Raw genomic sequence first — 17,523 nt, forward strand, 5'->3', positions numbered from 1 at the left:
AGCACAGCTGGCAGAACGTCCGGTTCTGGGGTTTGGTTGCTGACGGGCGTCTGTACTGAGAGCAGGTGCTTGCTGGCCCTCGCCCTGCCTCCCTGGGATGGAGCCGTGGGCTGCCAAGAACTGGACAGCCAGAGAGGAACTGAGGCCTCCGTCCAGCAGTGCAGGAGAAGGTGTGAGCACCAGGAGGTGGAATCCCTGGGAGTCTGTCCACCCCAGGGATACATAACACCCCACACATGTGTCACGCATACACAGATCACACGCGTGTGCATAGCCTTATATAACATGCGCATTTCTCACTGCGGCATCGGAAAAACTCAAGCTTGAGAAATCCTTCTACTGGTAGTATGGTAGTTGGAGGGTAACCTGGAAACCCCTGGTTCTCTAAACACAGGTACAGGATTCGCCTGGATGTGATGGTATTTGCTAACATAGCCGAAATACAATGATCAAGGTCAAGAAAATAACAATCATGGTACTAATATCTGATATCGATCTATAGACACTGGGATTTTTTCAGTGGCAATATCTTTTATAGCAAAAACACTAACAAAATTCTTTTCTGACCCAGGATCCCACCCAGAATCTATGTTCTGCTAGTTGGCACATCTCCTTAACCTGCTTTGGACAGAAACGGTCTTTCTCTCATTAGCTGGCCCTTTCTGAGGGGTCCTGGCCAGGAATTTCATAGTAAGTGCTCCAGTTGGGGTTGTCTGTGATTTCCTGATCCTTAAACTCAGGCAATGTGTTGTCGGGAGGAGTACCACGGGAGCAATGCTGTCTTCGTGGTGCCTTCCGTCAGGAGACAGATGTCTTCTTTGCCCCATCATCAGTGTTGTTGTGATGACACCCTCTCGCTGGCAGAGACTCATAGCCAAAGTGCCCAGAGCCTTGCTGCTCCGGACACCACCCCCCCTGCACCTCCACTTGCTCACCAGCCCTGGAGCTCCTGCATGGACGTCCTGCTCCCGTTGTCTACAGTTTGGCAGGTTTCTCAGTCAGGGTCCCTTGTCTTTGCATATCTGGTGAGTGGGCTGCAGATGGGATTTGAGCAAGGCCAACCAGACCCTCTCCTTGAATGCAGATCTTGATGAGGCCGACACCAAGACCAGTCCTGTGTTCCAGAGATGTCTGTTGGCTCCTGGTCCCTGCACCCTGGCTCTGGTCTATATGACCATAAACTGGGGGCTTGAATGATACACACTCTCTAAGAGTTCTGGATGTCCAAAGTCCAGAATGGGTCTTGGGGTCAACGTCAAGGTGTCAGCCGGAGCTGTGTTCCTTCCAGAGGCTCAAGGGGACAATCTGCTTCCTGCCTTGTCCAGCATCTAGGGGGCCCCCACATTCCTCACCTCCTGGCCCTTCCTTGGTCCACAGGGCCAGCCGTGGTTGTCGCATCCTCATACTGCCGTCTTTCTGGCTCTCCCTCTGCTCTCCTTTTACGGAAGATCCCCAGGTGATCCAGGATCACCTCTGTCCTTTATGTCAGCGGGTAAGTGCTGCTTCCAGTCGGCGACGAGAGAAGAATTAGGCACAAACAAGTCAGCTGCAAGAGACTGGGAGCAGGGGACAACAGTTGAAAAGGACTGCTGCCACGAGCAACTCCACAGTCTCACTTTTATTGGGTAGAAAACAATAGCCAACAGAAGGACGGATGAAGGTCACACGTTAGTCCCGTCTTGCAGACAAGCAAGGAGGAGGGTCAGGTTTATAGTTAACCAAGCACATTCAAAGGACTCATCCAACTAACAATGGGCACTCTGGGATGAGAAAGGAGCGATAACGGGTAAGGCAAGCAGGTGGTTTTCGTTCCACCCTGAGCTGACCGGGCGTTCCCGGCTGCCTGTCTTCTGTGAAGGGGCGGCGTTCCGCCCTGAGCGAGCCGGGCATCCGCAGCTGCCCAGCTTCACGGTCGTACATCGTCCTTCTCCCCAAAGACCTGTTGCCAGTATATGTATTAATTAAGGCCATATCTAAATGTGCTTGGTAACTAGTAAAATCCTCCAGGGGTTACAGATTAAGTAACAAATTGTTCCGAGGGGCAGCAGCAGGTAAGCAATCGAATTCCATCTGCCACCTTAACCCTTCTTTGCCATGCAAAATAACGGGTTCTGGGGATGAGGGTATGGACTTTGGGCAGCCAGTGTTCTGCCTGCTACACCGTCCTCTTCAAAACCGGCTTCCTTAGCTTTTCTCAGGGCTGTGAGCTTCCCGGGACACTTCCTGTCAATTCCCTTCTGCTTTTAAGCAGAACCCACATCATGGGTGTCACTTTTAAGCAAGTCAAGTGAAACGAGTGTATGTTACCACGAACTTCCCCTTCTTGCACTTTAGGACTTGGGCTGGCATCTGGCTGGCTCAGTCGGAAGAGCACATGACTCTTGATCTCAGGGTTGCAAGTTCAAGCCCCACTGTGGGGGTGTTGACTTAAAAACAAAATCTGACCAAGCCCTGGGGTCAGGAGCAAGGAGAGTGGGAACCAGTCTGATTCAGAAGCCCACATTTGTGTGGGAGACAAACCCAGGTGGAAGGAGTGCAAAGCTCAGCCCACTGGGGCGGCTGTCCCCACAGGGACCCATCTCTTGTGTAGACAAGTGCAACGTGGCTTGGGGTTAATTCTGGCCATAAACCCTCATAACCAACATACGCTTCCCCTCTGGAACGAGAAACCCCAAGGACCGCAAACGGTGACTCACAAACCATGTAACCCCTGCTTCGTCTGAAGGTTTTGAGGTGGCTCACAACCCTGCAGAAAGTCCCCAGAGATGACAGATGATAAGAGCGGGCCTAAAAGAAAACCACCCAAACCCACAGAAGCCCAGAGAGAGCACTGTGGTCAGGTAATAAGCAGTCCGAGGAACTGAATGTGAATGGATGATGGTTTGGGAGTGGTTTGTTTTGTTTTGTTTTGTTTTCCCAAAAAAGGAACCTGAGGTGGCGTCAAACCCTTCAGACTGCTCTCTTGGCTTTGAGAATTCTGCCAGGATGGGGGGTGCTGCCTGTATCTGCTGTGCCGGGACACACATGGGGTGTAAGTGGGGCTGATGTCACCCCAGGCATAAGCAAGAAGGAACGCTGTCCCAGCGGTGGGAGCCCAGAGGAAAGGTGGGCCTTGTGTTCGGTTCTCCTGCTGGACTGACCCTCTGACCCGGGTCAGCTTCATCCCCGGGCCGCGTCTCTAGCCAGTCCAAGTGTGAACCCCTATGAGAGCTGTCCGAGTCTGAATCCTCGGCACCGGGGAGTGTGAGCCCATTTGGGAAGAGTTGCTTTGCAGATAAAATTAAATGCAGGATCCCGAGATGAGATCATCCTAGATTATCCCCGGGGTGGGGGGGCTCCCCTAAATCCAGCGACAAGGGTCCTTCTAAGAGACAGAAGGGTCCTTCTAAGTGATACAGAGTGGAGTGGGGAAGGCCACGTGGAGACAGGGCAGAGACAGGAGTGATGCGGCCTCATACCAAGGAATGGTGGGGACCCCCAGAAGCTATCGAAGGCAGCAGGGACAGATGCCCTTTGAGGCTCTGGGTGTTGCACAGCCCTCCTGACACCTTCAGCTTGGATGTCTGGCCTCGGGAACTCTGAGAGTAAATCGGCAAGTCGATGATCATCATCACAACAGCCAGAGGAAATTGACACAGTTTCCTTGGGGGTCCCAGGATTCTTGCCAGAGCCAGTGTGGACCCCGTGCTTGTTTTCTGTCCAGTGGGAGAGAGAAGGGCTTCTCTTTCGTCTACTGGGGTTTATCTCAAAACCCATAAAAGCCCCCGAGGGAATGCCAAGAAGTAATGGACAAGTAGCAGGTCTCCCAACACCAGTGCTGTTAGCATTCAGGCCTGGCTGACCCTGGCTGTGGGCCAGGGCGTCCTGGGCACAGTGGAAGCTAACGGCATTGCTGCTCTCCACCTGCTGGTGCCGGGAGCATCCACCCCCCGCCCAAATTGCCAAATGCCCCTGGGAAGGAAGTCCCCTTCCACTGAGAACCCCTTGCACAGACCTGTGTGGTCCCCTCTCTGGGCCATGAACATGAGCAGCCACAGGTGGACGACCATGGAACTAACCATCAGCCCCAGAGCGTCATGGCCGCTTGCTGTCATCTGTGCTATTGGGAGGACTCGGGATGGTGGTACTGGAGGGCAGGTGTGAGGGGACCAAGTGGCTTCTGAAGTCGACAGACCCTCATGGAAACCATGTGCATGGCAGTGGGCGGTCTGTTCTGATGGCAACATGAGCCTTAGGAACACAGGACCCGGCTCAGAATCGCAGTTTCCGTTGAAGATGTGCCACGACACCCAGAGTCCTCTAGAGTGGACAGAGGGGGACGGGATCTGCAGACAGATCCCACTGATGTCAGGCCAGGGGCTCAGGGTGGTGGCAGCAGAGCTTCAAAGGAAATGAAATCTGAGATCTGGGATTGGGTCATTTGTGGGGACAGACCTGAAAATCTTGAACCCCCATCTCTCCTGGGGTGCCCTTGTGAGAAGAGACCAGGACCTCCTCATTGGTCACAGTTCCTTCGTAAGCAGGTGTCTCCTGGGGTGATACTCCTTTACCCCACAATCTCCCTTTCATTGCCTGTGGCAGATCCCAGCTCATTCTCCATGAATTGTAGGGTCTGGCTCATGTGTTTTCCAGGAACCCAGAGAGCACTGCAAGGGGATCTCCAGGGTGTTAGATGGGGTGGACCATGAGACAAATTGGGAGGAATCCAGGGACGTGGGGTTACTCACATATGATGAAGGCATTAGCTAGTATATTGGGCTTTCTGAGTAGCGGAAGACGATGGCTGTTACGTGACTATGGCTCTCCCCCATAACGTCTAGAGACAGCAGTATCAGTACTCCCGTTCTAATGATGTATTATGGTTAACTAGGGGAATGACCTTGCTTGCAAGGAGGAAAGATCAGTGTCTGGGTGAGTCCCATCAGGTGTGTGGCATAGTCTCAAATGGTTCAGGGGGGAAAAGGCTTCTTTGTGTTGCATTTACATACTCTTCCCTAAGATCGTTTCAAAATAAATAGACGGAAAAGAAAAACAGTGCAGAATTACAAAACAGCACAAAACCACTTCTCCGCGGGAGGAGACAGAGACTGGCTGCCCTTCCAGACAATGCCAAGCAAAACAAAGGGAAAACCTCACCAATTTCCAGTGAGCAAGCTCTCATGCTCTCTCTCCCTTAACATTTTATTTTATTTGACAGATAGAGAGAGACAGTGAGAGAGGGAGCACTAGCAGAGGCAGAGATGGAAGCAAGCTTCCTGCTAAGCAGGGAGCCCAATGCAGGGCTGGATGCCAGGACCCTGGGATCATGACCTGAGCCCAAGGCAGACATTTAACGACTGAGCCACCCAGGAGCACCACTCTCACACTTTTTAAATGTTTTTTTATATTTGAACCATGTGCATGTGTTACTAGAATAAAATCAAATTCAATAAATAAAAGCAAAGGGACATGGTAAGATGCTATCATCTACTTCTGCATCTCGTTTTCCATTTAGAAAGACAGCGTGAAGATCTTCTACATCGCTACGCAAATATCTATCACATTAAAAAAAAAAAAAAAAACCTGTACAGGGGCACCCGGGTGGCTCAGTGGGTCAAACATCTGCCCTTGGCTCAGGTCATGATCTCAGGGTCCTGGGATCGAGCCCGGCATTGGGCTCCCTGCTTCTCTTTCCCTCTGCTGCTCCTCCTGCTCCTGCTCTCTTGGTTGCTCTGTCTCAAATAAATAAAATATTAAAAAAAAAAGTACTTGTGGATTATTTTATCACGTGGATGTATCACAAAGATGCCACGGGGATGGTTTGAGGGAAGCCATGCAAAAAACAGAGGTGGGTGCTGTTGGCATCCCTACCGTGGATGAAAGCCGGCAGCAAATAGCAAAAAGAGCATTCAGACAGATCAGGGCAGCGATGGCAGAGCACAGACCGCGGTCTGTGAGAGACTGAAAAACAGGGGGAGGCACCTTTTGAACATGGCACGGTGAAGGGAAAAGGGGGAAATTAGGATTTTTCAAGAAGAAAGGACCCAAAAAAAAAAAAAAAAATCAGGGACATAACCTTTCTCCCTACTCTCCGCCTCCTGGCAAGAGCCGACATGTAAAAAGCTGTACTTCACCACAGTAACAGCAGAGGGCACACTTGTACTAACAATCTCTACTACGGAAACCACGGGCATTATCTTAGAACACCTGTCCCCACGAGCCAAGCAAACCATCCCAATCACCTGCCCTGTTTACAGAAATACAGAGGTGCCAGCATTATTCGTCAAACACTGACATCCAAGTAAACCAGAACATGAGAATCCCCAAACCCAATGGATACACACCCAAGAGCAGAACTGGGAGATTGCATGGTAACCCTACGCACAACATTTTGAACAACTCCCTGTGTTCCTCTCACGGTCACAAGCATACTTAAAACAGTCCAAACCTGGGAGTCACACAGTGTCCATCAGAGATGACTGGGTAAAGGAAATGTGGAATGTTATTCAGCCCTCACATCTGCTACTGCAACGATAAGCCTTGAAAACACTGTGCTGAGTGAAATAAGCCAGTCGCAAAGACACATACTGTGTGGTTTCATAGACATGATGTTTCTAAAGAAGCCAGACTTACAGAGAGAGAAAATAGCATGGTGCTTAACAGGGGCTGTGGGGTGATGGTTGGGGAGATCGAGTGCTGGGACTGGAGCAGTAGGCATTAATCTCTCCGGCCAGAACTTGGGAACGGCAGGGAGCTTCTGGGGAAGGCACAGAGACTGTGGTCTACCCACCAAACGGGCAGCATAACCTCGAAATGCCTGGGGAAATCGGAACATGTGAAAGCAGTTACAATTAACTACAATCAAGAGCTTGATTCTACCTGTTGAAAACATGGGAAGGAACATTGTTCCTGTAGCTTAGAGCATTTACCCTTAAAAAATTTTTTTTCAGCGTTCCAAGATTCACTGTTTATGCAGCACACCCAGTGCTCCACGCAATCTGTGTCCTCCTTAATGCCCATCACCAGACTCTCCCAACCCCCCCATCCCCCTCCCCCCTAAAACCCTCAGTTTGTTTTTCAGAGTCCACAGGCTGTTATGGTTCACCTTCCCCTCCAATTTCCCGCTACTCCCTTCTCCTCTCCATCTCCCAATGTCCTCCGTGTTATTTCTTATGCTCCACAAGTAAGTGAAACCATGTAATAATTGACTCTCTCTGCTTGACTTATTTTACTCAGCATAATCTCCTCCAGTCCTGTCCATGCCGATGCAATGGTGGGTATTCATCCTTTCTGATGGAGGCATAATACTCCATAGTGTATGGACCACATCTTCTTTATCCATTCATCCATTGAAGGCTACCTTGGTTCTTTCCATAGTTTGGTGACTGTGGCCATTGCTGCTATGAACATTGGGGTACAGATGGCCCTTCTTTTCACTACATCTGCATCTTTGGGATAAATACCCAGCAGTGCAATTGCAGGGTCATAGGGTAGCCCTATTTCTAATTTCTTTTTTTAAAAAGATTTATTTATTTATTTGGCAGACAGAATCACAAGGAGGCAGAGGCAGGCAGAGAGAGAGGAAGGGAAGCAGGCTCCCTGCTGAGCAGAAAGCCTGATGCGGGGCTCGAACCCAGGACCCTGAGATCATGACCTGAGCTGAAGGCAGAGGCTTCAACCCACTGAGCCACCCAGGTGCCCCTCTATTTTTAATTTATTAAGGAATCTCCACACTTGCATTCTCACTAACAGTGTTGGAGAGGGTGTGGAGAAAGGGAACCCGCTTAGAGCATTTCTTTTTTTTTAAAATAATAATAATAATTAAAAAAAATTTTTTCAGCATAACAGTATTCATTATTTTTTCACCACACCCAGTGCTCCATGCAATCTGTGCCCTCTATAATACCCACCACCTGGTACACCAACCTCCCACTCCCCTGCCACTTCAAACCCCTTAGATAGTTTTTCAGAGTCCATAGTCTCTCATGGTTCACCTCCCCTTCCAATTTCCCCCGACTCCCTTCTCCTCTCTAACTCCCCATGTCCTCCATGCTATTTGTTATGTTCCACAAATAAGTGAAACCATATGATAATTGACTCTCTCTGCTTGACTTATTTCACTCAGCATAATCTCTTCCAGTCCCGTCCATGTTGCTCCAAAAGTTGGGTATTCATCCTTTCTGATGGAGGCATAATACTCCATAGTGTATATGGACCACATCTTCCTGATCCATTCATCCGTTGAAGGGCATCTTGGTTCTTTCCACATTTTGGCGAGCGTGGCCATTGCTACTATAAACATTGGGGTACAGATGGCCCTTCGTTTCACGACATCTGTATCTTTGGGGTCAATACCCAGGAGTACAATTGCAGGGTCATAGGGAAGTTCTATTTTTAATTTCTTGAGGAATCTCCACACTGTTCTCCAAAGAGGCTGCACCAACTTGCATTCCTACCAACAGTGGAAGAGGGTTCCCCTTTCTCCACATCCTCTCCAACACATGTTGTTTCCTGTTTTGTTAATTTTGGCCATTCTAACTGGTGTAAGGTGATATCTCAATGTGGTTTTAATTTGAATCTCCCTGATGGCTAGTGATGATGAACATTTTTTCATGTGTCTGATAGCCATTTGTATGTCTTGATTGGAGAAGTGTCTGTTCATATCTTTTGCCCATTTTTTTGATGCGTTTGCCTGTTTCGTGTGTGTTGAGTTTGAGGAGTTCATTATAGATTCTGGATATCAACCTTTTGTCTGTACTGTCATTTGCAAATATCTTCTCCCATTCCGTGCTTTGCCTCTTTGTTTTGTTGACAGTTTCCTTTGCTGTGCAGAAGCTTTTGATTTTGATGAAGTCCCAAAAGTTTATTTTCGCTTTTGTTTCCTTTGCCTTTGGAGACATATCTTGAAAGAATTTGCTGGGGCTGATATTGAAGAGATTACTTCCTATGTTCTCTGATGGATTCCTGTCTCACACTGAGGTCTTTTATCCATTTTGAGTTTATCTTTGTGTATGGTGTAAGAGAATGGTCGAGTTTCATTCTTCTACATATAGCTGTCCAGTTTTCCCAGCACCATTTATTGAAGAGACTTTTTTCCACTGTATATTTTTTCCTGTTTTGTCAAAGATTAACTGACCATAGAGTTGAGGGTCCATATCTGGGCTCTCTACTCTGTTCCACCGGTCTATGTGTCTGTTTTTATGCCAGTACCATGCTGTCTTGGTGATCACAGCTTTGTAATAAAGCTTGAAATCAGGTAACATGATGCCCCCAGTTTTATTTTTGTTTTTCAACATTTTCTTAGTGATTTGGTGTCTCTTCTGATTCCATACAAATTTTTGGATTATTTTCCCAGCTCTTTGAAGAATACCGGTGGAATTTTGATCGGAATAGCATTAAAAGTATAGATTTCTCTAGGCAGTATAGACATTTTAATAATGTTTATTCTTCCAATCCAAGAGCATGGAATGGTCTTCCATCTTTTTGTGTCTTCTTCAATTTCTTTCATGAGTGTTCTGTAGTTCCTCGAGTACAGATCCTTTACCTCTTTGGTTAGGTTTATTCCCAGGTATCTTATGGTTCTTGGTTCTATAGTAAATGGAATCGATTCTCTAATTTCCCTTTCTGTATTTTCATTGTTAGTGTATAAGAAATCCACTGATTTCTGTACATTGACTTTGTATCCTGCCACGTTGCTGAATTGTTGTATGAGTTCTAGTAGTTTGGGGGTGGAGTCTTTTGGGTTTTCCATATGAAGAATCAGGTCATCTGTGAAGAGAGAGTTTGACTTCTTCATTGCCAATTTGGATACCTTTTCTCTTTGTTGTCTGATTGCTGTTGCTAGGACTTCTAATACTATGTTGAACAAGAGTGGTGAGAGTGGGCATCCTTGTCTTGTTCCTGATCTCAACGGGAAGGCTGCAAGCTTTTTCCCATTGAGGATGATATTTGCTGTGGGTCTTTCATAGATAGATTTGATGAAGTTCAGGAATGTTCTCTCTATCCTTATACTGTGAAGCGTTTTAATCAGGAACTGCTCATTGCCCTGAGCAGGGCCCCAGCAAACCCATGCCCTGCTCGACCCTGCAGCCCCCTCCCCTGAACCATAGTGACTGCTGCAAACTCCACTGGGATCACCCTTCCTTCCTTCGAGGCACCTCCCCAAACACCCTACCCACATGCCCACTCCTTTCAGGCTCTGCTTGTCACCTGTTCCCATTAATACAGTTGTCATCGTAATTACATTTTGTGGATGACGTATTGTGTGTTAGCATCTGTTTATTTTAGTTCTTCTCCATGGTGGTGTGAGGCCATAGCAGGCAGGGACCTCCCCATTCAATAGAGCCCACCTGGGCATCTCGTCTCCCTCTAGTCAGCTCCTTATGGACTCCATCCCCAAATACAGTCACCCTGGGGGTCAGGGCATCAACGTAGGAAGGTCCCGAGTCTGCTTTCCCATCCACAAGCTCAGTTTATGCTGGTGCTGGTTCTTGGTGGAGGGGACAGTCAGGTGCCCTCGGGGTGGAGATGTGATGCCCCACAACCTGTTCCATGTGACATAGAATGTATTTTTACAAAGATATCTCTGTTTGCTTTTCAGAGGGAATTTAGAGGGGCACCTAGGTGGGCAATGGGTTGAGCGTCTGCCTTCAGCTCAGGTCATGATCCCAGTGTTCCCTGCTCAGTGTGGAGCCTGCTTCTCCCTCTCCCTCTGCCACTCCTCCTGCTTGTTCTGTCAAAGAAATACATAAAATCTGCATGTGCAGACAGTCTGTCCCTGCCAGGGTCATCCAGTTCCTAGAAGCAGAAAACAAGTAGGCTGAAACTCCCTGTGGAGATGCAAACCACGTGTGTCTCTCATCTGCTCTTTTCATGAAACTCGTGTAGTTTGGGACACTCTCCCCCTGGCCTCATCATGCCAGGGCTAGGTACCAGACAACTAGGGACCAGAGATATAACCCAGATCTCACTGAAATTATTCAAACTATCCAATCCTAAGCCTGTTTGTCTTGCATACCCTGACTCAGCCGTTCCTTCCCACAAAACCCACAATAGATACCTGGCCCATGCTCTCCTCTCAGTCCCTGACCCTCCACACTCACCCCATGCTTCCCTGTGGGGCCCCGTGGGGCCCAGAGTGGCATGGCTCCTTCTCTCCAGAGTCATGAGTAGTGAACTCTCCTCTCAGACATGGTGTGTCTCTGTGTCTGTCACCTTAGTCTACCTGACTCAAACAAATCCTGGGGGCATCTTGAAACAGGGCTGGGGGTAGGCAAGGCAAGCACATCAAATCCAGATCTGGTGGTGGAGGGGACCCTCCCAGGTGGCAGTGGAGCGGGAGAAACTGAGCCCAGGGTCTCCCATGAGGGGGTGGCCAGCTTGGGGAATTGAGCTAGGTCATGGTGCATTGGCACAGGAGACAGAGTAGGAGCCAAGGAATCCATTGAGTAAGCTGATATCTCAAGGATGATGGGTTACAGGCTTCTCTCGTTGGAGAAGGGAGTTTTGAATATGGAAGACGGGTTACTGGAATGAGTTCCAAATTGTTAGAATCCTTAGTATCAGCATAAATTATAATTTTTAATTTCTATATAAAGAAAGAACAGTAGAAATATAAAAGATATAAAAAGATACAGAAGTCAGTGTACATGTGTGTCTCTTTGTGTGTGTATACTATATACATACACACCCTTTATGTACACACGCACCATGCACACTCACACACACACTCACGTGTATATGTACTATGTTCACCGAGAACGTCTGGACGGTGTACTGGAAGGGAGTGGGGAAAATTCCAGAAGTTTATAGCTCACCCAGAACCCAGGTCTTGGCTTCTAAATACCATTGTGCATGAAAAGAAAACCAGGTCATCCTCAGAGAAATGCCTCATGCCAGGGCGAGAGCCCATAAGGGATCTGGACAACCAGGCTGTGCTAGAAAGTAAGATAGGACTTAAGGAATCTGAAGACATGTCAAACGGACCCAGGAGCCAGCTCAAAGGGGCTCCTACTGGCCAAATCAGGAACAATCCAAGAGTGAAAATAAGGAACCCTAGGAACAGAATTGATAACCCTTGGAGCAAAATGGGAAAATGTGAGTCCATGCTGAAATACTAATACAAATAAATGACTGACTCAATGAACGTGAATGAGAAGATAATGGGTCTCAAAATCTACAGCAAAGTACTTATTCCTTATGAAGGGTAAAAGAGTATCTTGATGCTGAGGACCTTGCAGACAGCACGTTGATCCAACCCCTGGGGCAAGCACCATTCTTCACAGGCAAACCAAGTGGACACCCTGAACAGGAGGCAGGAGAAGAACCAAGCCTCACTTCTGCACAGTTCCTGCCAGAGATGCAAAACCCAAATGTGGCCATGAGCAAACTCCACACAACACAAGCCAACCCAGAGGACATTTCACAGGATAACTTCTCTATCACCACCAAACCATCAAGGTCATGGAAGCTGAAGAAAGACTGAGAGCCAAGAATATGAAAGGAACATAATCACTGAAATCCATGCAAAGTCTGAACCACACCCTTGGATGGAACCCGTGTGGTTGGGACCTTCGGCATAAGGTCTGTGGGATCTGACGATGAGAGCATGGTGAGAACTATGTTAACGTCCTGCTTTTGAAGTCCAGCAGATCCTGAACAGGAGAGGCGTGGAGTCCCCCTGCGCCCCAGCAATTTCCAGCCTGGAGACCCACCTGAGGTGATTGCAAACAACTCTCCACACAGAATCACAGAGTGGAAGGATCCTAGGAGCACCATTCACAACTGCCACAAAATGGAAACAACCCAAATGTCCATCAGCGGGTGATGGATAATCAGAACATGATTAATCACTGGGCCTCAAAGAGAGGGGAATTCTGAACCCTGCTACAGCATGGACACACCTTGGAAATGTTCTTGTCCATGAAAGAAGTTGGGCTCAGAAGGCCAAGTTTTGTGTGATTGCATTTCTGGGAAATGTCCAAAACAGGCAGATCTACAGGGACAGAAAATAGATTTGTGGATGCTTGAGGCTGAGGGCAGGGAGAGACCAAACTTCTGGGATGACAGCGTTGGGGTGCTCCACTGATGGTGGTCTTGGTCCCATAACTCTGGCACTGTACCAAGAACCCCTGAATTGTACCCTCCCACTGGGTGAATTATACAGTATGGTAAGTACTATCTCAATAAAGATCCCCACAATATTGATCAAATAAATCAAGACATGAGTAGAATGAAAGATAAAAGTCATAGGTCATTTCAACAGATGATAAAATTCAATAAAATTCAGTATCAGTTGATGACGAAAACCCTCAGAAAACTCAAAATCGAATGGACCTTTCTTCATCTGATGCAAAAACCCATAGCCAACATGCTTAATCCAAACCCTTTCTCCTTCAGTTTATAATCAACACAACGATGTTGCATTCTGCATTGATGAGAGAGGCTGACAAGTACAGGCAAGAACAAGAGAGGTGGAATGATTCCAAACTCGTGTCGTGCAGTAATCCCAACCATACATAGAAAAGCCCTGAACATCTGTAAAGGATCTACTAATGTTAATGTGTGGATGGAGCCAGGTTCCTGGTATTCTCCACCTATAGCCACAATGTGAAGTTTAGAAGGAATGTTATTGATCATATGAAAGAGTGAATTCTAAAACCATCCAGTACTTCAGAACAAACCTACTGGAAGATATGAAGGACCTGGACACCCAATGTACAAAACACTGCCCCGGGTCCCACAGAAAGCTCGGCTCATGGAAGAGCACACCACTTCGTCAGGGATGGGAAGTCAGGATCCTCTTCAGAGGCCCACGGATTCTCCCTTCCCTACCCCATGTGCTTCTACAGCCAACACAGTGGGGTTCCGGTTGGCTCAGTTTGGGGAGGGGGCTGGTCCTGAGAAGCTGTAGGTCTTGGTGTGCTTAAGGGATAATCATGTTGTGGTGGACTTTGTTCCACTCAGGTCATGATCCCACGGTCCTAGGATTGAACCCTGAGTAGGGCTCTGTGTTCAGGAGGGAGTGTGCTTGGGGTCCTCTGTCCCTCTCTCATTCGGCCCCTCTCTGCTGTGCTCTCTTTCTCTCAAGTAATAAACAATAAATTTTTAAAAAATGAATGCAGCTATTGTCTCCCCCACACATAAAATTCAGTTTGAAGAAGATTGTATGTCTCCATGTGACTTGCAAAGCCATACAGCTTTGAGAAGGCAGTATGGGACTATACAATGATGACACTGGGGAGAGAGTGGGCCCTGAAGCAAGATGTAGAAAGCCCTGAGAAGAGAAGAAAGTATGGAGGGATTGGTACACTGTCCAATGACAATATTGTGTCCGTCGTCCAACCAAAGGCCCCAAAAATAAGCTGAAAAACCAAACAGTGAAGTTTGACAATAATTTTTAGAGTTTTAAAATTTTATTTGAGTCATCTCCACACCCAACATAGGGCTTGAACTCATAATCCTGAGATCAAGAGCCACATACTCCACTGAATGAGCCAGTGGGGTGCCCCAAGAATAGATTATAGTGCAAAGGAGAAAAACAATTTTTTTTTTACCCAAAGTCTATCAAGAGCACCTTTGAAATAGTCAGAAGAGTTTGCCATTTAAGAGCATCAGTGCTGCAGAAAAATGGAAATAAATGTGTCTTTCAGTTAAATGCTGTTGTGAGCACTAATTCTCTAAGCAGAAAAGAAGGAACGTAGATGCATATTTTCTATCATACTCGGAAACCAGGACAGTGTCTACACAGTCAGGTGCAAGGCTCAGGACATTGGAAGATGATGTGAGAAATGATCTTCACCTCCTTCCTATAGGAAAACATCTTCCCTATATAAGATGGAAAATCAATAAATTTCAAGGAAGAGATGACCAGACTTGACTGTGGCAATATCAAGCACATGTGTTGATCAAAAATACCATGAAGGGTTGGAAGGCCAAGGCACATGGCATGAGAAATACTTGCTGCAGACACAGAGGGTGAGAAATGAGCAGCTTAACATCCAGCTGGACTGGACCTCCTCCTAGGGCACAGGCACAGTGAGCTCACTGACACATCCTCGAGGCTGTCGTGAGAGCCCCGTGCCATGGGAGAGCATGCCGATTGGGTCCCTGTGTGCTGCGCATACATGGGGAAGGTGTTGGCAGCAAGAGCAGGGTCCTCAAGATCTGTTTTCTGACTTATTTTCCTATGAGGCAGCCAAGCCTGCGAATTACTGTTGTTAGTTCTTATATGATAGCGTGGTACTTACTGCCAGAGACTTAATCAATATGGATATAAGTTAGATGCCAGAACTAGAATTCAGAATAATGATTATAAAGATACTAACTGGACTTGGAAAAAAAATAAAAAAACAGAAGACACTAGAGAATCCCTTTCTGGAGAAATAAATTAACTAAAATCGGATCCAGTCAAAATCTCAAAGATTATTTCTGAGATGGAACAAAAATGTTGGCTCTAACTGGCAGGATAAATGAGGAAGAAGAGGGAGTCTGTGCTCTAGAAAACAAAGAAGAACAAACCACTAAGAAAAAGAGAGAGAAACAGTTCCTGGGTCAGGAGGGGAGAGTTTGAGACCTAAGGGATACCACAAAGCCAAACAATATTAGAAGAAGTAGGATCCTAGAGGAAGAAGAAAGTGGGAGGGCAGCAGAAGGGATATTTAAGCAACTGCAGCTGAAAACTTTCCTGATTTGGGGAAAAAATAGGCATTCGAGTCCAAGAGGCATGGAGAGTCCACCTCAAAATCAATAAAAAGAGATGAACACCTCAACATAGCATCATAAAGGTTGTAAATTTCGGAGCAAAGAGAAAATTCTGAAGGCAACCCAGGATAAGAGGTCCTTAACCTACAAGGGGAGAAACATAGGCTGGCACTGGACTTGTTCAGAGAAACCTGGCAGGCTGAAAAGACTGGCATGGCATATATAGAGGATAAATGAGAAAAAGAGGCAGGCGAGAATCCTTTGCCCAGCAAGGCTGACATTCAGAATGGAAAGAAGGATAAAGAGCTTTTGGGGCAGAGAGAAATCGAAAGAAATTGTGATCAGAAAACCAATCCTGCAAGAAATAGTCAATGGGATCATCAAGAGAAGAGAGACCCGAAAAGAAACAAAGACCCAAAAGGAAATAGAGAATGTATAAAAAACAGTGACTTTACAGGTAATCCTGTGGAATGAAATTCATATGAAAACCCTTGGGATGCAGCAAGGGCAGTCCATAGAGGAAGCACGGAGCAATCCAAGCCTTTCTGGAGAAACAAGAAAAGTCTCCAATACAGAACCTCACCTTCCACCTAAAGGAGCCGGAGAAAGAACAGCCACTAAAGCTGAAATCCGGCCAGGTAGAGAATTAATAAATGTTAGAGCAAACATCAATAAGCCGAAACCAAAAGCACAGTACAACAGATCCACAAAACCAAGACATGCATCTTTGAAAGAATGCACAAAATGGGTAAAATCCTAGCCAGACATATCAAAAAGAAAAGAAAAGGACCCAAAAGGATAAAATCACAAATGAAAGAGCAGAGCTCACAACCGACATCAGAAAAATACCAACAATTCTAAGAACATATTCTGAGCAAAAATAGGCCAACCAATTAGGCAATCTGGAATAAATGGAGGCATCCCTAGAAACATAGAAATGACCAAAATTGAAACCAAGAAAGAAAGAGAAAACCTGAATAGATCCATAACCCCAAAAATGAAAAATTGAAATGAGTGATCAAAACTCTCCCAAACAAGGGTATAGCACTGGATGGCTTCCCAGAAGAGTTCTACCCCACCGGATAGAATTGACCCTAATCCTCCTGGAGCTGTTCCAAAAAATACAAATGGATGGGAAATTTAGAAATGAAGTGTATAAGGTCCATTATTTCCAAAGATCATTGGTCACATGAGTATGCATTCTTAAGTGAAAAAAGGTCTGTTCTGCATGTAGTGAACCACGGAGACATGGTGCACTGTTTATATCCTTCCAGAAGTTGCTTCTTATCAGCACATTGATAAACTAGCAAGACAGAAAGAATAAAAAACAGGAACACACGATTCACCAATATTAGGAAAGAAAGATATCACTGCAATGCATGAACACATGGAAAGAGGAAGAAGGGAAATGACAAACAAGTCTACACACATAAATTGGACAAGGCCAATGACATGGAACAATTCTTCAAAACCCCACACTTGCTATCACCCTCAAGAGGCAAGAGATAACTAGAGCAGTCCTTAGCATGTGTGTGTGTGTGTGTGTGTTTCTATATCAGCAAGGAATGAGCTCAGTATCACAGACACTGACCAGGTATCCCAGCAAATGAACTCCATTCTGACTGTACCTGCGTTAAGAGAGCACTGTAGCTCAAGGACTCAGGCCCATAGGACAGCCTCCAGTTTAGACCCAATCTGGTTGTCTCCAGTGCTTCTGACTGACCAGCTAAGAATCAGAGACCCCCACAATCCCCTCCTCCAGGTCCATTCATTTGCTAGTGGAGCTCACAGAACTTGGGAGACCAGCTGGCTAGTAGATTAGGGTTTCATACTAGGTTTCAT

This window comes from Mustela lutreola, chromosome 16 (genome assembly GCF_030435805.1).
Source record: "Mustela lutreola isolate mMusLut2 chromosome 16, mMusLut2.pri, whole genome shotgun sequence".
NCBI classification, from domain to species: Eukaryota; Metazoa; Chordata; class Mammalia; order Carnivora; family Mustelidae; genus Mustela; species Mustela lutreola.